Genomic DNA, 22,739 nt, shown 5'->3' on the forward strand with positions numbered 1-22,739 from the left:
AAGCTTTAAGTGAATTTTTCAGGTATCTTTTCAGGTGAATGTTGCCCAAGACTTCTTCCTCCTGTTCTAATTTTCCTTGGCACATCTATACACACAAAATCACATACACAAAATTCCACTTAGGATGTAACTGTGGAACCTAAGATTCAAGGATAAAAGAGGAGGCAAATATATAAGGAGATATAGTATACACAGATTCAACTGTGGTCTGCTTTGGAGTATCATAAGTCATTTATTATATTATGTCTCTTGAAAACATACTGAAAAGTATTTATAATTAGTTCTGTAAGACAAATGATATGTATATTTTAAAGTCTAAAAGATCATCTTCATGTGGCCTATATTTTTCAATATCTTTCCTCTGAGTTATCCAGTAAATAAGAATAGTTCTATTTAAAGATAAAACCATGATAAATATGGCTCTTTTAGTTTCTAATGAATATAATTGAGAAACTGCACAAGATAAATATAAGTTCCAATGAGGCTTTCAAGCAAGTACAGTTAATTAGCTAGACTAATAGAGGGAAGATAGGCCATATATAATCTACACCATTATATCATCCGAAAATAATTTATATTTGCCTTATTTGAACAGGTTCACTTTTCTATTTGTCTTTGCTTCGGCAAATATCCAACTCAGATTTCCTTCTCTGGACACACATCAGCAGACACCAAAAAGCCAGATAGTCACTAAATAAACAGGACCACTTGTATGCATATCAATTGCCTTTGGCCTCGGTGAATGTCTAGAGTCCTATATAATTTATCCTGTGCCAACATGTGTGTGTGTGTGTGTGTCTGTGTGTCTGTGTCTGTGTCTGTGTCTGTGTATGTCTATGTCTGTGTATGTTTGTGTGTATTTTTAATCAGTGTGATTACTTGTAGATTAATAGGCACATTCTAGTTTTCACAAATGAGGGAAACCATGCAACCTATCTTTTTGGCTTGCTTACTTCATTTAATATATTTTTTTCTAAGGCTATGTGCAAGAAACAAGAGATATTTCTTTCAGTTGCTGTTATCACTGTTTCTGCTTTTTTTTCCCTTTTGTCTTGTTTGCTAGTTTGCTTGTATTTGGGAGGGTAAAGGGCACAGAAAAGATGGAACAAGAGTAAACAAGTATAACAATCGCATTTGGAAAATGAACACTACACTTTGTAGGTGGAGACAGGAAAGAAAAACTGGGAGAGAGTAAGGGGAGTCATGGTTCAAAAAGAATTGTACTCATTATCTGATTCAGATAGCTGCAGCCCGTCTGTATACTAACTTCACAGTAACAATCAAAATAATTTGAAAAATTAAAACAAATGAGAGAGACTTCATATAGAGTTTTCCATGCCAAAGGCATGAAGCAACTTGCTTCATGCGGATTAACAGGAATTGGTAATGCTTCTCATTAGTGCTTTAGTTAGAAATATTATACAACTCCAAGAACAGAAAAATGATTTAGTCACTCTGGATTCCAAGCGAACCATTCTTCTTTCAATCAGGCAATACCACGAATGGGAATACAAAATTCCCAGAGGATAACATCATCTTTTACTTCACTTTTTTTAAAGATAGTAGTAGACTACAAATGGAAGATCTGACCTGTTTTGCATGAGTATAAAACTTTTAGCAATTTTTCAAAGGTTAGTGAGAAAATATTTCCCATGGCTTGTTGTGGCTGTTGTTTTACTTATTTACATGACATTTTGGGCTACAATGGAATGCTGAAATTGAAATTAGAGACTTTGAATGAATGTAGTCTACCAGAAAAGCAAAACTGACAAAGTAATGTTAATATTGACAAATTTAGACCTCGACATATTGCAATGCATCATAGTCAGAAAACAAATCCAAGACAAACTTTGGAAAGCCAAAAAAAAAAAAAGAATAAACTCAAGGAAAAATTTTAAAAGGGAATTACTGAACTAACAAGTCACTCTTTAACGGCTGAGAGACTCACTTAATGGTAGAGTGCTTACCTACCATGCATGAAGCCCCAAGTTCAATTCCTCAATACCACCCACACAGAAAAATGCAGCTAGTTGTGCCATGGCTCAAATGGTAGAGCACTATCCTTGAGGAAAGTTCAAGGAGAGTGTTCAGTCCCTGAGTTCAAGCTCTAGGACTGGGAAAAAAAAATCACTCTTTAATTACAAAAACAGCAAACAAAGTTAAGCACCTATCTTTATATCTTTTAAACTTTACACTGACAGCATTGCAGGGAATATGTAAAGTGGATAAAACATTTATATGGCCAAGCAGATTATCATGTTACAACATTTACATCTTGGTAGAAAATCTAACACCATCAAGCATGGCACAAAGACACCAGCCTTGAAGAGGACAGTCATGAGAGGATATATCACCAGTGAAGATTAACCAACTTCTCCCTCTCTACCCCAGCATCCTCTCAGAGTGAGGATCACTCTGCCCCAAATTGTGGTACAGTTCACATATAGACTAGTTGGATAAAGGCCCAAGAAACAGAAAAATATCAGTATATTCAATATGACTTATCCCTTCAACATAATTCAAAGTATTAGCATGTAAGTAGTAAATAAGGAAGCCAAGTCTACTCTCCCAAAATTTTATAGCCCAGCATTTTCTTTTATTTTCTTTCTTTCTTTCTTTCTTTCTTTCTTTCTTTCTTTCTTTTTTTCTTTCTTTCTTTCTTCCTTCCTTCCTTCCTTCCTTCCTTCCTTCCTTTCTTTCTTTCTTTCTTTCTTTCTTTCTTTCTTTCTTTCTTCCTTTCTTTCTTTTTTGATGTGTGTGTATGTGTGTGTACCAATATTGAAACTAGAACTCCAGGCCTGAGCATTGTCCTTTAGCTTTTTGGCTCAAAGGTGGCACAGTTTCACTTCTGACATTTTTTGGGGGGGTAGTTAATTGGACTTTCCTACATCAGCTTGTTTCAAACCTTGATCCACAAATCTCAATCTCCTGAGTATCTAGAATTACAGATCACTGGTACTCTTTTTTTAATCATATGTTTATCAAATTCATACAAGCTAGTTTCATAGACTCAGTACCTTGTTTACTAGAAAATAATTTTATCAGATGATATCATAAACATTCCCACCTTATAAGTGAGCTTATTAGTCAAAGCCAGTATAGATGAGGGGCAGAGGGAAGATTAATTCTTAGCATGGGTAAGTCAATGAAAGAGGCAAAACAATTACATTTTTAGACTACAGATTTGAGCTTTTGAATTAAATAGGAGAACAATTGGAGCAAGAAGCATGCATAATTAGGTAGTCCCATCAAAGTGTGGCCTGGTTGATCATTATCTCAGTTCTGGTTTTGCAAGCAGAACAAAGAAGTTGTTGTGGTTGTCATGACTTTACAAGAAAAAAAATCTGGTTTTCCTGCTCCAGTGTGCAGTCTCATCATTATAGGTAACTGACCTCATCTGGAAAATAGTCCATTCTGCAAGGCTCTAGCATTCCTTGGGGATAGTTTTGATCTCTTATCATGAAAATATAATCAATCAGTCCTGTCCTTCCTGAAACCCAAGATGAAAAACTCAGGGAAGTAAGAGGCATTTGCAATGTGAAAGCAGATCTGCTAAGCTTTTAATCTATGTTTAGTACATTTACAGGCCCAAGTAAAGGAGTCAATGCTTTTTCGCAAAAGCAATTTTAGGTACCTGTTATACATTTTTGTCTCCTCTCACCATGGTCACAAAAGAATATACTATAAAAAACAGCTCCCATCTTCACAGAGATAAAATACATGCGCCTAGCTCTATTTGCTGCCTCGCACCAAGGAAACAAATCCATAAACAAGAAGCAACATGTTTGCTGGAAAAGAGCCACCACATCCCTTCCCTTTCTACTCAGAAGATAAAAATCTCCTTTTCAGCCCCCATAACCAGATCTAATAAGAAGGGAACTGTACGGTTCAACCTAGCCATGTGGTTGCATCACAAACCATTACATATGCTCTGAAAGAGACTATTGAGGTGAAACTGGCAAAGATAATAAATAGTTCTTTTATGTTAGAGAATCTGGAACACACTGAAGAAGTAATAATAAGTATAAAATGTACAAACAGAAATACTAGAATATCTGCCAGGAAGACTAGCCACTAGAAGAGGTAGAAAGTCAACAGAGGACTCACGGAAGTGGTGACTCTTAAACTACAACTTGAGAGATGCTTAGCACTAGTTGTTCAGGATCAAGGTTGTAGAGTAAAGTCCTTGACAGGGAGTAGAAAATTTGCAAAAGTCCAAACCAGGAAGATCATGAGACATAGAAGTGAAGAAGTTTTCTGCTAGATGCTACAATCAAGATCAACTTTAAATGGTATTACACTAAATTAACTAAGCCAGATACATAGGACAAATATTGTATTGTTTGCTGGGTGAGGTGGCTCATGCCTGTAATCCTAGCTATTCAGAAGGCTGAGATCTGAGGATCAAGGTTCAAAGCCAGGACTGACACTAAAAACCATGAGACTCTTATCTCCAATTAATCACTAGAAAACCTTCAGTAATACTGTTGCTCAAGGGATAGGGTGGTAATATTGAGCTGAAGAGATCAGGGACAGCACCCAGGCCCAGAGTTCAAGCCTCACACTGACAAAGATAAATAAACCAACAAACAACCAAAGACCAGAGAATGTGACTTGGAAAGTTGATAAGTCTATTAAGCTATTTGTGTTTGCTAGCTGTAGCTTATAGATGTTAAACTCCTAGACCTTCACATGGACTTAGAGATATAAGAACCATCTTTCTGGCCCATTATAGAAGGAAGGATAGCACCCAAGTCTCACATTCTTAAGTTAAAAATTGAAAGGAAACAGATAGTAAATTTACATTTTGAAGGGGAGAGAAAAATTGCAATTATAATTTTATTCAAGTGCAAGCTTTGAACAAAGGAAGGGTCAGGGGCTTATGGATTATGGAAGAAATTTCACTACTGTCTCATGTATTTGAGTAAGATATATGAACAAAGGCTATTTGGATCCAAGTTAACAACAATAACAAAAGGACTGTTCCTGTTCATTTACAGAAAAAAGCTATTAAGAATGTATTTTCATTGTAAATCTCTGCTAGGAGAGCCCAAGGTTTCTACTGATTATGACAAATGAGGGAGACTATTGGGCCTATGTTCCTTTGAGTCTGGCTTACTTTACTTAATATGATTTTTTCTAAGTCTTTCCATGTCCTTACAAATGGGGCGATGTCATTCTTTCTGACAGCAACATAGAATTCCATTGTGTATAGAGACATTAGGCCAAATAGTACAACACTAAATGTAAGGACCTCCAGGATAAGGAAACAAAAGCCATATAATGAGTGACTGTTGTCCTTAATGGACTAGGTTATCACTCACCTCTTTTCCCATCCCTTGCTTATCTCATATGTTACAATTTTTCACCTTGTTATCTGATATATTTTGTATGTGCTTAATTGGTTATTTGAAATTGGATAGGGAAGGGGGGAAATCAAGATAAGCGGGGGAAGGGTGGGAAGGAAATGAAGACCATGTCATGGTATCAGTGTTTGTAAAGTTATGCACCTTCTATATGGTGAATATAATGTAATCCTTCTATTAATCACAATAAAAATTATTTAAAAAATAAAAAAGAATGTATTTCCGCAAAAAAATGTAATTGAAAGAGCAGAATAAAAAGCAAAATGAAAGCTAAATAAAAATAACTGGTAAACTCATTGGCATGCACAACTAAAGATTATGTGCAAAAGGAACTTGCAATAAAATTTAATTTCGAAAGAACATACAAATGAGATGAACATAAGATATGATGGTGATATGTGAAAAAAATTGATCCTGGGCTCTTACAGCAGAAACATTCTCAGATCTCTTATAGAGCTTAGAATAGCTATGGAATGTGATGAATGGAATATGGTTTTGAATTAGGTGTTCAACTGTAAAAACACAAGGACAGTAAACGTCTTCCAAATCAGTAAAGAAATAAAACTCAAACAATGAGGGGCCCAAAAAGAGAAGGTCAAGAACAAGCAAAAGCAGATCAAAAATCTTAAAAAATGTGTTTACTCTTCCCTGTGGAAGGATCAGGAGTAGGCAGCCTACTGAAAAGAGAACACCCAGTGTGGAGACACAACAAGGAGAACTATTTGTTCCATTTCTATTCTGTAAAGAACGGCCTTGTTGGAAGCCTAGACTCCAGTAATACAGTCAACTGTAAGGGGCTAGTATGAGAGGAAAGTGAGCAATAAGCAGAGCATGAGCCCTTACCTCCTTCTAGTGAGTAAGCATGTGTGCCCACCTGTGAACACACAGATGGGCACACACACACACACACACACACACACACACACACACACAGTGGAGGTCACATGTGAGGAGTCTTGACTTCCACTTCCATCATGTTTTAATGAGATACCTTTCTCCTTCTCATTCCCCCTTGACAGTGTTAGAGATGCTGAAGGGGAAATCTACATCAATGATCCACCTGCTCGCCTTCCATGATGCACTATCACCATAAACCTGTGAGGAACTTCAATTGTAACACCTGCAAGATCAACAGACTACTACATCCATGCCATGATATCCTACCCAGTACTGGAGAAACAGTGACCAATGCAGCCAATAGGCTGCATGCATCTCAGGGAAGAGTGCTAGGTGAAAAAATAGCCAATCCCCTTCAAGTTACATAATATGTCATCCCATCCTCAAAATGAGAAAGGAGTAGAGATTTTGTCAGGGGTTACAAATGTTGAAAGAGATAGAATGGATGTGGCTGTCATGGGTAGCACAATGGAAATCTTCACCAGTTCAGTGAAAGGCAAGCAACTGTGAGGAACATTATAAAAGAAAAGGCAAGGCTACATGGCTAGGAATATATAATATAATCATAATGACTTCAAATGAGTTTGATTCTGCTTTTAAAATATATTATTACAATAAAAAGATTAAAATTAGACAAAAAGCTGTTTATAATGGACATACCAAAAATGTAAAGTTTCAAAAAATCAAAATTAAAAGAAGAGAATGTTAATATAAATAGTCATTTCTTTTTTCATTTTTTAAGATTTTTTTTTTTTGCCAGTCCTGGGCTTGAGCTCAGGGCCTGAGCACTGTCCTTGGACTTTCTCAAGGCTAGAGCTCTACCACTTGAGCCTCAGCACCACTTCCAGCTTTTTTCTATGTATGTGGTACCGAGGAATCGAACCCGGGTCTTCATGCATGCTAGGCAAGCACTTTAACCACTAGGCCAAACTCCCGGCCCTTAAGATTTTATTAACATTGATTTTATACCACATTTCAAGTGTCGTGTTTAATAAACAAGTATTCAAGAAGGGAATCTCTATATACAATCACTGGTACATAGATTTTAGAACATAATTAAAATTAAGCTGAGTCTTTGTATGTTATAGATACATCTTAATTTATGTAATAAAACATTATAGAGTATGTAACCCATCGCAGATTTTTATGTCTATGAAGTTATGTTTATATCTCCAAGACCATGTCCATAACCTTGGGTACCCAAATATTGAGTCATTAGTCTGTACTGTTTGGATCTAATATCCACATATTAAAGAGACCATGCACCTTTGGTTCCTTTGGTCTTGATTTATCTCACTCAACATGATTCGCTCTAATTTCATCCACTTGCCAACGAATGCCATTACTTTATCTTGTCTGTTGGCTATGTAGAATTCCATTGTATATATATACCACATTTTTATGTCCATTCATCTCTAGTGGGGCATCTGGGTTGTTTCTATCACTCGGCTATTGTGAATAGTGCAGAGGTGAGCATAGCTGAACAGGTGTCCCTATCATATCCTGGGTTATGATGTTCAGGATAGATGCCCAGGAGTGCTATGGTGGGATCGTAAGGAAGGTCTACTTTTAGTCTTTTAACAAATCCCAAACTTTCTATAGTTTTTTTTTGGATTCCAATTCATTTAATTCTGGTTTGATTTTAATAATTTGCTTCCTTCTAGTGGGATTAGGGTTGGTTTGTTGCTCTTTTTCCAGGAGCTTAAGGTGACATATTAAATTGTTGGTTTGCGACTTTTCCAATTTGTTATTGTAGGCACTCAGAGCTATAAATTTTCCTCTGAGTACTGCCTTTGCCGTGTCCCAAAGGAGTTGGTATGTTGTGTGCTCCTTTTTGTTAAATTTCATAAACTGTTGGATTTCTGTTCTGATCTCTTCGATGACCCATTGGTGATTCAACAATGTGTTGTTCAATCTCCATGAGTTACAGGGTTTTCGATGGTGGAGTTGTGTGTTCAGTTCCAATTTGATGCCCATGTGGTCTGAGAAAATGCAGGGAATAATTTCAGTGTTTCTGAATCTGTCCAGGCTTGTTTTATGGCCTAAAATGTGGTCTATTTTGGAAAATGTTCCGTGTGCTGCTCAGAAAAACGTATCTGTGTTGTTGCTGGGTGGAATATTCTGCAGATGTCTGTTAGATCTAGTTGGTCTATATAGTTGTTCAATTCTAAGGTTTCTCTGTTGAGTTTTTGCCTTGTTGATCTGTCCAAAGGTGAGAGTGGTGTGTTAAAGTCACCAACAATCACTGTGTTTCAATCTATGTATGGTTTTAGTGAAAGTAAAGTTTGCTTGATTAAATTCGGCGCTCCGGGATTCGGTGTGTAGATATTTAGGATCGTTATGTCCTCCTGGAGGAAAGATCCCTTTAGTAGTATGTAGTAACCTTCTTTGTCTTTTCTCACTCATTTTAGTTTGAAGTCTATTTTATCTGATATGATTGTTGTTCTTAAGGTACTATGCTATCTCTCATCTCTTTTGCGGTCCCTTGGTTATCTCATATTGTTACACTATCTCACTTTGTTACCTGATATATCGGATATATTTGTATTTGGTTATTTGAAATTGGGTAGGGAACGGGAGAAAACAAGATGAGGGGTGGGGTGGGGGGAGGGAAATGGGGACCAAGACATGTGAAAGGGTATTGATGTATGGGAATTAATGCACCATCTATCTGGCAAATATCATGTAACAATTCTATTAATTACAATAAAAAATATATGAAAATGAAAAAAAAGGAAAAAGAAATCCCAAACTGCCTTCTAGAGTGGCTAAATACTCATTTCTTTAAATCAAAATTACCATTTAGATAAAAAAGAATCTGTACCTAATCATGAAAAGACATGCATTAGCGATATTTAACCATGTATTCTAACAGCATAGCTTGAAAATAATGACAAAACTTAAAGAAGTACAAGAATAAATTATCAAGAAAACATTTGTAATGGGAAATAATTTAATGTAGCTCTCTTAGAAATTAATGAAAATTTTCAAATGCTTTCTGAGAAAATAATAATGGTCATTGGTTTAGAATACATCACATAATCACCACAGTATACCAAGTAGAGATATGTCAACAGCATACCTCAAAACCTGCTTCTCTATAGGTAAGAACTCAGAGTTGCTTGATTCAACAGAAAGCTTCCACTTCTTCCAAGGATGTAGGAAGCTGGAAAAAAAACATTTTCCTTTCAATTAGCATTGTTTTATATTGTTATATGCACATAGCTCTTGGGCCATTGTTATCCTCTCTTAGGAAAATGATCCTTTGTTCTCACTGTGTGAATATTTAGAATGGTATTTAATTAATCATGTCCAAATGTAATTATTTATCTTTTACCATTCATTGGATTTACTTGGAGATTCATAGACACATTCTAGTTATTATTACAAATGAGGAAACCATGCAGCCTATGTTTCTCTGGGTCTGGCTTACTTTGCTTAATATATTTTTTCCAATTCTTTATATTTAAATGATGCTTATCTCAATGAACTCCAAAAATTGGAATGAAAATTTTTTTTCATTAAGACTTGGAGAAAATCTTATTTAGTGAAGTAAGCCAGACCCAAAGGAACAGAGGCTTCATGGTTTCTCTCATTTATATTAATTAGTACACATCTAGGATTCTCCTTGCAGAGGATCTCAATAGCTCAAAAGCTGTATACATACGGTCATACAGGATGAGACTAAGCAAAATGAACTCTAGGATATGGAAACAAGAGGTTTATCTTTGTGACTGTGGTTCTTAAAGTACTATGCAAAATTATTTCTTGTCTCTTTTTTTCCCCTTATGGTTAATACCATGTGGTTACTGTGTCTCATTTTGTTACCTGTTATATTGTAGATACATTTATTTGTTTATTTGAAATAGGGAAGGGAAGTGGTAAAACAAGATGATTGGGAGAAGGAGGAGGGAAAGAGGGACAAAAACATAAAAAGGGCTATCAATGCTTGAGAAATAATGTACCCATTACCTGACAAATATAACTGTAACCCCACTGCTATACATTACCCAGATAATAAAATACAAAAAAATTCATTTTACTGTTTTCAGGGTTTTCTCCTTTTTTTCCTTCAGGTTATTCCCTTTGGGTTTTATTTCTATACCATTGCCTTGATTTGGGGAGGGGAAGGAGAAGCACATAAAGTGTGGGACAAGGGTGAACCAATTCTGCTCTGATACTCACTAGACACTATGTTGGAAATGAACTCTACAACTTGTGGGGGGAGGGGAGTCGAACGGGGAACTGAGAGAAAATAAAAAGTGTGACACTATTCAAAAAGAAATGTACTCACTGCCTTACTTATATAATTGCAACCCTTCTATATATCTCCTTGACAATAAAATTTAAATTTTAAAAATGTAAAGAACATTTTTCCTAAGCCATAAAAATAATACAGGTGAACAGTTGGTGGGGCAGGGCCACTGCAAGGGAGGGAGTGAGGCCTAACACTACATGTTAGAGAGAAAGAGGGGGGAGAGGGAGGGACAAATGGAGGGAGGGAGGGAGGAAAGGAGACAAACAGCCAGAGAGAAGAGGGAGGGCAGAGAGAGGGCAAGAGAGGAACAGAGCAGAGATAAATATATAGACATAAACATGTATACAAATATAAAATAGTGTCTGTGGTGAGAACCCAAAACAGAGTTGATACAATGCTCATTCATAGACTTTGATGAGCCTGGGGGAAAGCAGGTGACCGGGTAACAAAGCATTATGGATTGGAAATGGAGCAGGGAGGTTTTTCACAAGTTGGTCTTTGCACTTGACACTGCTGTTAAAGCATTTTCCCAGTGATAGAATATGAAGTAAAAATGGAACAGAACAGCACAGAGGACATTTCTATTTTTCACGACCAAAGTCATCGATTTGTTGCACTATATCATTAGAAACAACAAAACAAAGAAAATGCAGGTCATAGCAGTCAACTCTGAAGAAAATCTCAAGCAGAATGAGAGGATCCCAGGAGGAGAAACTAGGATATGGTACTCGGGCAGGTAAGGTTTCCAAGGTTCATTTTATAAATGTCCAACATGTCACAGACCACAGAAGAAAATCCTACCACCAAGAGAAGTGAAGCTTCAGTGCTTGTTACCTGACTTGCTTTGTGTGGATTCTCAAACTGCATCAATTTGCTGCATTGAGTATATTTTTACCTACAACACTAACTTAAAAGATAAAAAATGTTCATCCTTGGACCATAACCTTGTTTCCTGTAAACTTATTGCATATATAAAAATAAAAATAAATGCCAAGATGGAGATAAGTTATGATATGGGCACACAAACATCTGTTGCTGTCAACAAGCCTAGTTGCACAGCTTGTTAAAAAGTGAGTCCTCAAACAATTCAAGATTTTTTCCTTGATATAAAGGATTGTCAGCGATAAAACAGATAAATATCAATTTCTGTTTCCTTTCTCTAGGAGATTTGCAACCACTAGAGTGTTAAGAAAAGATACTGACCAAGGTTCACTGGCTGCTGTGAACTTCTAGAAATGAATAAATTTCTTTTCTAAAAATTTCACTTGTAAACCAAAAGATTTCAAGTGCTACAATGTCAGGGCAGAGAGTGTTCAGCTTTATTAAATTTACTATGCTCTGAGGAATGAATATAAGCCTCTTCTAAAAGTTTGCTATAGGTAGCTCTTTGAATGAACATATATTTTTAGTTATGCCATAAATGTCAATTATCATATCATTCCTCAGGCATGAAAACGATCTTAAATATACTCCTGAAATTTCTTTTATAGGAACTAACTATTCTAACTTAGTTCCTTTTCTGTTTGCATCTCTGAGTTAAAGGCATTTATGTAAAAATCAATTGCCACTAAGCAGGTTTCAATTCATTTGTTTTTTCCTATGTTCTGTATACTTTAAAATGTTAATATGTAAAAGAAATCAAAGCATGATGCAGTTTGACTGTATCATTCACTGTAGAGATCTTTCACCTACTGTCTCTCTTAAGAGAGAAAAATCTCAGCTACCTAACAGAAGCATAGAAAACCTCAGTAGACTGGCTTCGAGAAAAAATACTTCTAGACATATCAGAGTAAAAATATTAGAAGAAGCTATCATCTTAAAATGTGATCTGGATCTTGTTTTCTTCTAAAACACTGTGATAAAGCCTGATTCACTTAAAATATAATCAGAATGAACCCTGGTCTTCTGTATCTCTTACATCACTTTCTCTCTTAAATAATTTTTGCCTCCTTGGCTTCCTTTCTCATTAACCTGGACTCTGTGTTCAGTTCTCATATTTTGAGATCTACTTCAGCCATCTGTGGAAAACATCAGTTTCTTTACCATTGCAGATTTCTCCTGTCTCACCTCCTCTTTTAATAACTCTCAAGCATTATGATTTGCTGTCTGCTCTCAAATCCCCCTCCCTCAACCCTCTATTAGAACGGAAGGTCATGAGGAAGGGATTTCTATTGCTAATGTATTTAAAGTGCCTAAAAGTCCTTTGCACATGTGGGTCCTCACTAAACATCTGCTAAAGAAGTAAATTAACAAAAACACATATGAGCACTTACTTATATGCTTTTAATATGGTTGTTGTTATTTCTTTGTCTTGTTTTCCTGGCTGATTGGGCTGGAACAGTGATGTTATTACCTGGGAACTCATTCTCACACCCAGTGAGCCAAAAAATGACTTCAAAAGTGAAGAACACAGTTTTCTGAAGTGGTCCATTAAACCTAAACAGTTTAGGATTTAAAGTGTATGCAATATGTTGGTAATTTAGTCATGACCCTGGACCAGATAGCATCAGAAAAAAAAAGGAAAAAAAGCATCCACACTTAATGTGAGAAAGACTGAATATAAGGGAATCTTGTGGGAAACTTGGGGATTTTATTAAAGTAAGAAGTTGGAAAGAAAATTGTGTGATGTGCCAAGTACATGGCTCATATGTCAAGAAGTTATACAAAGATGCTTTTTAATCAACTGTGTTCATTGGAAACTTTCAGCATCACAGACAAGGGTCCTGGTGGCCATAACAAAAGATCTTTAAATGTGGGCTAATTATCCTATTCCCATATAAAGCTGAGAAAAATGCAGTCCAATTTATTATAACATCTCAACCTCCACCCTTACTAAAAGAAAAAAATAGCATGTATTTCACAGAATTCAGGGCACATTGCTTTCTAATTAATATGGGGACCATATTTTAAATCTCCAGCATCTGCCTCTTAAAAATATTAAAATGGAGTTTCTATTGAGTTTCTTTTATGGATTTTTCCCTTTAAGCTTAATTTAATTTTTTAAGAAGTTCATCTGTCTAGTGGAAAAATATAACTATCTCCAAACCAATGCTTAAAATCTAAAGAATGCCTTTTAATACTCAAACTATCAAACAGATCCTAAGACTGTCATGGGTCAGTTGTAGGTAGCTATTTAAGGGCACAATCTCTTGATGAAAGTTATTCTAGTACTAATATTGTGATTTGAGTAGAGAGATCACATTGAGAACCTTTGTTCCTAAAGAAATTGATGTGAATAAAATTATTTAATTATGTTGCTTGGGTTTAGCTAACTACATAAAACTTTGTCCTAGAACTTGAGCCTATAAAATTCCATTTGCACAAAATACTGTTTCATCTGAAAAATCTAACAAATACAATGCATAATTAGAACACATACCTGGCTAAGGGATAAATGAAAGTGATTTCCTTAGATCCAATCCATTTGAATATTCCATATTCTTCAAGCAAAGAATTTCAAATCCTTTCATACACACACACAAAAAAACATTTTTAATGAAAGTTGCAACAAGTTCAAATGCCAGCTTTCTGTAGTAAGGAAGATTTGATATTAAATGGACTTGAGTTCAAAGCTTCATTCTAAAATTTCCACAAAATGGAATAATTTGTGTCCTAGTTACATAAGTTATATAGTTAAATAAATCTCAGATTTTCCATGTGTAATATGGAGAAAAATGCCTCAATTGCTTGTTTGTACAAAATAGATATGTTAAAATATTCTAGTAGCCAGAAGAAAGAATATATATTTGATAAAAGATTGTAATACCTGTGAATGTTATTTTTATTTGATCTCTTCTTCACTGTCAAGAGACTGCAGTTCTGCTGATTATGAGAGTATCTTTTCCATTTCTATCCTCCATACTTCAACATATCAAATCAATAGATTACATGTATATATTTACATAGCATGATGCATTCCTTGGATACAATAATTCATTTGTCAAAATCATTGGGTAGTTCCTTAACACATACAAAATACAATTGAAATGTCCACATTGTAAATCATAGAACCATCATATTTAAGGTTCTCCACAACTTCCCACAAATTACTTTTTCTGCCTTATCTCCCCAACATATCTGTTGGAGACTGCTTCAAGGTCTCTTAACTTGCTGCCTAATACTTTTAATATGATAGGCTTAGTAAAGTTTTAGGCCGCTTACTTTGTGCTAAGAGACATCTGGATCATTATCTTTATTTACTGGTTGCTTTGCTCTGTGTTTAGAGACATCCGGATGGCTATCTTGACAAAGTTAATCTATAGACTGCTCTGCCTTATGCTAAGGAATGTTTGAATTGTTATCTCAACAGGTTAACTTGCCCCATGTCCTGTTTTCTCAGGCCCTGTTTCCTGCTTACCATGATATTCTTGCAAATTAAAAATTCCGCTGCGCTAACCCCTGCTTTAAAGCCCTATATAAACCCCCTCTGTCTTTCAATAAACGGACCTCGATCAGAACACTGTCTTGGTCTCATTTCCTTCTGTTTGTCTGTCCTACTCATTTAGGTACGGTTCCCTCTCGGGTCTCAGTTGACTGAACCCCGCGGGACGGGGCACATATCCACATTCTACTCAACAAATCTACATTCCAGTCCATTTGATCTACTCAAACATCCACCTACACTGGCTGAAGAGAGCTTCAAAGTGATAAACATAAACAAACAAACAAAAATTCACTCATACCTGTGATCCTTGCCTCTCCGGAGGAAAAAATGAGAAGGATCATGGTCCAAGAAAGTACAGAGATTGCCATATCTTCCTCAACTAATAGGAAGTTGGATATGGTAGTGTGCATTTGTCATTCCAACTATGTGAGTATAAATGGAAGATTGCTAGTCCACAGCAACCTAGGTATATATAACACAAGATACTATTTAAAAGATAACTGAAGTAAAAAAGGCTGGATTGAGATTGGCTCAAGCAGTAGAGCATCTGCCTAGCAAGCTCAAGGCCCTGAGTTCAAACCCTTGTACCTCCAAAAGGAAAAAATATTGGTAAAACAGAAATGCAGTAACTATAAGCCTTTCAAAATACCCATTTTACAAAACAGATGTCTACCTTTGGTAGGTATTTTCAATTCAACTTCCCTCCAGTGTTTCTCATAGATTACAACTCCATCTTGCCACGAAATCTGCCTTTTTCATCATCTTAGGAAGTGGTAAAGTGTGGAGTCGGGATTGTGCAGGAGTAGGTGTTCTAAGCTGGGGTGCTTAGAGTCTAAGCTGGGATGCATAGAATCAAAATAATATCCATGTTACTTACTAGCAACAGAAAGGATACACAGATCTAAGAGAAGTCTTTTGCCACACAGTGGAAGAAGCCACTAAATCTTCCAAGTAGAATGTCTCAGTGCTCACAGACAGGTACTTATATATCCGAAAATGCCAAACTCCCCATGGGAGATGAAAAGTCACTAATAAGAGCTTAAAGGGCATACATTTCCAGATCGTGGCAAAGGTGACAAGAGCAGCCTTTCTCTTGCTTCTCATGGTGTGGCTTTTGATTATCCTTGTCCTGAAATATGAGTTTTGTTGTATGTCTTTAAGTGGAAGTCTACTGCAAACAATAGTAGTGGTTCATTCATCAAAACATTAGTCAATGCTCACTTCAACAGCCATAGCTTCCATAATGGCAGCTCCCTGAAAGTCTGAGCAGGCTCAACACTGTATTATTCCCTGAGAATCCAGGGAGACATTTCAGCTGCTGAAGGCTTACTGCTACACTAATAACTGGTCCGAGCCTTCCCATCTTCGATGCTCCCTCTGCCTGTAACCAGTCTTGTTAACAGCCTGCACAGCCTTTTTGATACAGTTCAATAGATCTCAATCTTTAAGTTCTCCTTCTTTCTCTTCAACAGAAAAAGTTTCTCCTCCTACTCATGCAGTAAATTACAGCACAGTCTCACATTATGGTCTATTTTATACTCGAGGCAATAAAAGACAGGAAGGTTTGGCTTTTGCTTTGTAATTTTATTATTCCTCTGTGGCTTCTAGTACAAGGTCTTATATTTGGGAAACCGTTCCATAAACAAGGGCTACGAAATGAATCAAAACAAAGGTTGTATCAGGAATTAGGGAAGATAATGCTCAGAGTTATTGTTGGACACTGAGTAACAGACAAAGGACAATTTTTTTTAAAAAAGAACTAAAAACATGAAAAATTTAAAAAAAAAAAACCTTCTCAGGGCAGAGAAAATAGAGCAGAGAAGTCAAAACTCTCATGCCATGGTTGGAAAACAATAAATTTAGCCTGGGGAAGAAAGCAATAATAATCACTCAGGCCTCGGAAAAGGGCAAGGGCAGTGTGCTAGGAGAAACTGGACAACTCTTAGGTTAAACAAAATACATGTTTAATCAAAAGAGCTTCAACTATGGTCATGGACTCTTGGGTTTTTTTTTTTCTTTTTATTTACCTCCAAATAGGAAAGTCTTGATAAAAATTGTAAACCTCTAGTCAAAAAGCTCAAAGTCAACTAGGCACTGTTGGCTCAACCTATAATCCTAGCTACTCAGGAGGCTAAGACCTGAGAATTTAGGTTCAAAGCCAGTCCATGCAGAAAAGTCTGTGACTCTTAACTCCAGTTAACTGCCAAAAAGCCAGAATTAGAAGTATGGCTCAAATGGCAGAGCATCAGCCTTGGCTAAAAATGTTAAATGAGTGTGCAAAGCCTTGAGTTTAAGCCCAGAATACATGTGCACACACATGCACATGCACACACACACGCACGCACCAGCTCAAAGTTCCCTCAAATAAATGGACCGTCCCAAAATCCATGATAAATTTTATATCACCCTTACCTTCTAAACATATTATAAGTACCCTAAGGCTAAGAATGAAAACCGCCCTAAGAGTACCTAGTGCCCATAATTAATGCAAGAATTAACTTGAGTCTTCTATTTGAGTTCAGTAACTTTTCTCCATGGTTTATATTGCCTTCTATTTTTCTTTCTTACTTAACTTTCTCTTTCACACTAAACCCCCCCCAATCTTGTTGAATGCCCCACTTGCATGTACATTTCTCCAAAGCATCATTTATAAGTGATATTTATACAATCTCTTCGAAGACTCAGCACATGCATCCAAGATTATACTACACAAATCATTGTTCATGTGTACTATCAAGATGCTCCTTTGAAACTTTTGTGCTTTTGCTGATTGTTAGCACAGCAAAGACAAGGTCTTGGACACACGACACCTGCTAATGTCACTGAAAGCTTGTCAATATTAGCAGAAAATTATAGTTGCTTTTGAATCCGTTTCATCTCACCTACAGGACTGCTTTTCACATCGAATAAGATGTGTGATTTTCTCTCATTGCTTTGTGCACATTGGTCTTTAATGGCAAATGGTTACCCACTCCCCATTGTGTACTATGCACTTTGTAAAGAGTTCCTATGTCTAATTCTTATAAGTACTGACAGTGTGGTCTTCGCTTTGCAAGAAAGCACATAAACTAATCTTTCCACCATCAGACAGCTGGTTAGCATCAAATCCCAAACTCAAAGCCAAACCCACTAACAACAAACATGATTTTTTTTAGTACCAAAATAAAATAATAGCTTAAAGATCCAGTTTAAATCAATAGCTTAAAGATAAAGGCAACTCTTACATACAATTCTAGAATCAGGTGGCTCTGCCTCCTCTAAGACAGAATGAATGGTCTAATGGACTGAGCACAGAAAATTGACTTTATTGGCAGACAGAGCTGAACAAAGCGGCTAGAGGGAACAAAAGGTAAACTGGCCATGTCCGAGCTGCTTTTCTTATAGAATTAATACAGAGGTGAACACCTTACCATACTGACTCAGGTTGACTAGAAACTTCCAGTTTTTAGAATATCTGACCAGTTACAAAGTTCAATTAGACTTCACCGCACTTAATAAGAATACATGATTCTAGTACAGTGCAAGAGCTCAGTTTGTGTTAAACTGTTTTAACACCTAGCACTGCTCACCTGCTAAGGCGACATGATATTTTTACATTAATAAATGATAGCTGTTCTAAACTAGGAAAAAATATTTTATTTTTGTGCCAAAAGAAGGGCTAAGGAAACCTAGAACTGTGATCCTAACACAAGGTAGCCATATTTCAGCCCTCAGCCATCTGCCATGTAGTGGTTTAAAGGAGCATTTATTTTATTCATGGTGCTAAAATTATTTCACTCACAGAAATTTTCAAGACTCAAAAGAAAATCTGCGAAGCTAAATTTCAGAACACACTTCCTGAGAAATCTTTCTGCTACTCTCTTCAGCATTTTTTCTTTTTTTCTTTTTTTTTTTTTTTTTGGTTGGTTGTGGGACTTGAGCGTTCATTGTCTCTGAGCTCTTCAACTTAAGGACAGTACTCTACCACTTAGGCCACAGTGCCACTTCCAGTTTTCTGGTGGATTAGTTGGAGATAAGAGCCTCATGAACTTCTATGCCTAGGCTGACTTTGAACCATGATCGTCCTGAGTAGCTAGGATTACAGGTTGAATCACCAGTGCCCAGCTTCCTTCGACTTTTCTATCAATTCCCCAGACCTTCAATTCTATAAAAAGTCCTCTTTCAAAATTATATAAAAATGTTTAACTTTCCAGCCAGTGAGCCAATTCGGTTCACTCAAGGAAGAAATAGCCCTTTATATATATTTGATTTGCCACACATCTTGCATCACTTGAAAAACCAGTATTAGTTAAGGTAAATATTTAATGACTTTGGCATTTGTAAACAATTTAATTTTGTAAATATAAATTGTAATATATTTTTATTGTAATTAATAGAAGGGTTACATTATATTCACCAGATAGAAGGTACATTACTTAACAAACATTGCTACCCCTTCTCATGTTTTTGTCCCCATTCCCCTCCCCCACCCCCTCCCCTCATCTTGTTTTCCCCCCTTCCCTATTCTAGTAAATACAAATTTTTGTGTATTGCACACTTGGCAATACAAACAGATCTCTTTGCACAGTTAAATCATTGAACATATCCTTATTCAAAGCAGGTTTAATAAAATGATAGTTCCCTGCATTTATATTATTAAACATTAAATCTCTGTTTTTATTTTTCTGGAGAGATATCCTTTATTTCCTCACAGCTCTTTTTAAAAATGGAGTATCTTCATGGAACCAATCCAGATGTCTCTCAGTAGATCATTGGATCAAGAAGATGTGGTACTTATACACAGTGGAATTCTATGCTACCATCAGAAAGAATGACCATTACTAAGGAAATGGAAAAACTTGGGGAAAAAATCGTATTAAATGCAGTAAGCCAGACCCAAAGGAACATAGGCTCAATGGTTTCCCTCATTTGTAGTAATTAGTTCACATTTAAGACTCTCCTAGAAGAGGATTACAATAGCACAAAACCTAGATACATAAGGTTATATAGGGTGAGAAAGGGTCTCTAGGATATGGAAACAAGAGCTTTCTCTTGAGTGATTCTTGTTCTAAATGTACTATGTTATTTCTCTTCTCCTTTATTGCCCTTTGATTAATCTCATATTGTTACTGTATCTGACTTTGTTACCTGACATATTGCATATACGTTTCTTTGTTTATTTGAAATAGGAAAGGGAAGGGGATAAAACAAGATGATTGGGAAGGGTTCAGGGAGGGAAATGAGGACAAAAACATAAGAAGGGGTATCAATGTGTGAAAAGTAATGCACCCCTACCTGGCGAATGTAACTGTAACCCCTCTATACATGGCCTCAATAATAAAAGAATAAATGAAAAAATGATTATCTTCAAGGGATTGTTTAACAGTGAGTCAATTTGAGGGGTAAAGTGCATCTTGTTTTGTTTGTTTTGTCTATCTTAATACTTGAACTCAGGGCCTGGCAGTGTTCCTGAGATTTTTTGCTCAGGGCTAGCACTCTACCACTTTGATCCATAGCTCCACTTCTGGTTTTTAGGTGGTTATTTGGAGATAAGAGTCTTAACAGCCTTTCTTGCCCTGGGCTGGCTTCTAATCATGATCCTCAGATCTCAGCCTCCTAAGTAGCTAGGATTACAGGCCAGTACCTGGCTTGATACAGCTTGATCAGTGTCACCCCTTTATACTATTCTCCTTCATCTTTCCCATTCCTATAAATATATTCAATAGTGCTTCTTTATTTTGTTTGTTTTCTTTACTTAACCTAGACAATTTTAGTCTCATAATCAAAAGATGCAAAATTATTACTGGAAATTTGTGCAGCTTAACTAAACATTATAAAATCTTTGGACCTCAGAATTCCTACCATATCATTATCAAGACCTTAGACAGAGTGCTCTACCCCAAACCACATTTATATATTTTCCCCCTATCCTCAGGACTCTGCCTCCAAAGATGTCTTAGAAGGACAAAGTGGAGACTTATTGCCATAATTTCTCTTAGTGCTTCCCCCCCCCAAAAAAAAGGTTGATAACAGTAACTACTTCCAGAAAAAAAATTCAGAGATAGATTAAAAGAAATCCTATTTTATCTACTGCAGAGTATGTATGGGTCAAATTTTCAGTCAAATGATAGAACCAACAAAAATGATAGGACTTATGTCTATCCTGAACCCACAGAAAATGTCCCTCCTTTCTTATCTGGGCTGCCACAGTGGAACAGAGAACAGCTACTGGGGAGACTCCAATGCAGAACGGTCCCAACACGAGGAAAATTCTAGGCAAAGAGAAAAGTAACAACAATCTGATCTTCACTACACAGATCTACATTCCACGTATGCAAATGTGAAACTAGGAAATAATTAGCAAATCATCTATTTTACTTTCATATGTAAATCTTAATACAAACTCATTCAAAGAAATTGTGCTCATTTCCATGCTGATTCAATTGTGATTATTTCAATACCACACCAAAAAGTACTGATAAAATTTCAGCTTCCATTTTTGCAATTTCAACCATTTTCTAAATGAATAGAAGATTGCTTGGTTACTATGATGTTATGAAATGTAACTTTGAAATTAAGAAGTAAGAGCATGTTGTGCTTTGTAGAGAATGACTGGAAATGGAAATCAGGAGAAAGATGAGCATGAAATATTAAAGTGCTAGCCAACACAAAGATTAGCAAAAGCAAGAATAAGTACCAAGTAAAAGTAAGAATATTAGTGATAACCACAGTGAAACAATTTTTAATCATTTGAAGATGCTTTGTCTCTTGGACATCCCAAGACAATCTACTAAAAAGTAATGGAATAGTAAGGTATGTTTTCAAGAAATTTGTTTAAAAAGTTAATAAGCAAAATCAATAGCTTTCCTACATAGAAATTTCTATTACTTTCACACATCATGTATTTCTGAAAAACACTACCAAAGTCAAGCCCACACCATAAAGTGACAAGACTTCCAAATGTAATGTAAGCTTTATGAATATATTAAACAGGTAGAAGTGTGTCTTTAGTGAGCTGGGTAGGAAAGCAAATGAAGGAAGCATTTGTATGTGCTTTCACACTAACCCCTTAACGCCAGCATATTTGTTTTCCTTAGGCTCCTGAATCACTTTTTCCTACAGTAGAGTTGCTCCTTTATGGAACCTCAAGGTCAGAACTAAGTCCCTTTTGCGCAACCATTTATCCTCATTATTAGATCATAGCCCCGGTAAATATCTTCTTTCCCTAGGGATCATACAATCATACCTTGAAAAGTTAAGAATCAAGGAATTAATTTGTTACTAATGAATCCATATCTAGCAAGTAGATAATAAAGATATCTCATGAAATCTTTAAGGACAGACATTCGGAAAGAATGTCAATTGGAAGAACTTGGGTTAGGGTTTCTTGGAGGCCACTGACACTGATGAGAGCCCAAATAACAGGGCTGGCATGTCTTTCTTCTTCTCTATGAGTCTTGGAGCTTCTGTAAGTGGAATCTACAACTTCACCTATAGAGAATGGGAGCCTCAAAGCCTATCTCTATGGCAGGGACTACTGCAGTTAAAAGAAAGTGAGTACTGCAACATGGCCTAGTCTTTGGTGGAAAGGAAACATGTTTCATGCTATAGAAATACTGAGACTCAAAGGTCATGCAGCTTCATCTCTATATCCATGCCAGTCCACCTGTTTCACGTGAGTCACAAGTCTCCCCGGGTGGAAGCAGCAGTGAGCTGGACTTCCTAATGACGATGTGGCAATGTCCTGTGCAAACATGTGGTTTGGCATATAATACTACCACAGTCTTTAAAATAATCAGTCACCGCATGAGAACCACAAAGCAGTTTATGAATACATTAATGATCAATGCCAACC

The sequence above is a fragment of the Megascapheus bottae genome, chromosome 2, assembly GCF_031878675.1.
Source record: "Megascapheus bottae isolate mThoBot1 chromosome 2, mThoBot2.hap1, whole genome shotgun sequence".
In the NCBI taxonomy this organism is placed as follows: Eukaryota; Metazoa; Chordata; class Mammalia; order Rodentia; family Geomyidae; genus Megascapheus; species Megascapheus bottae.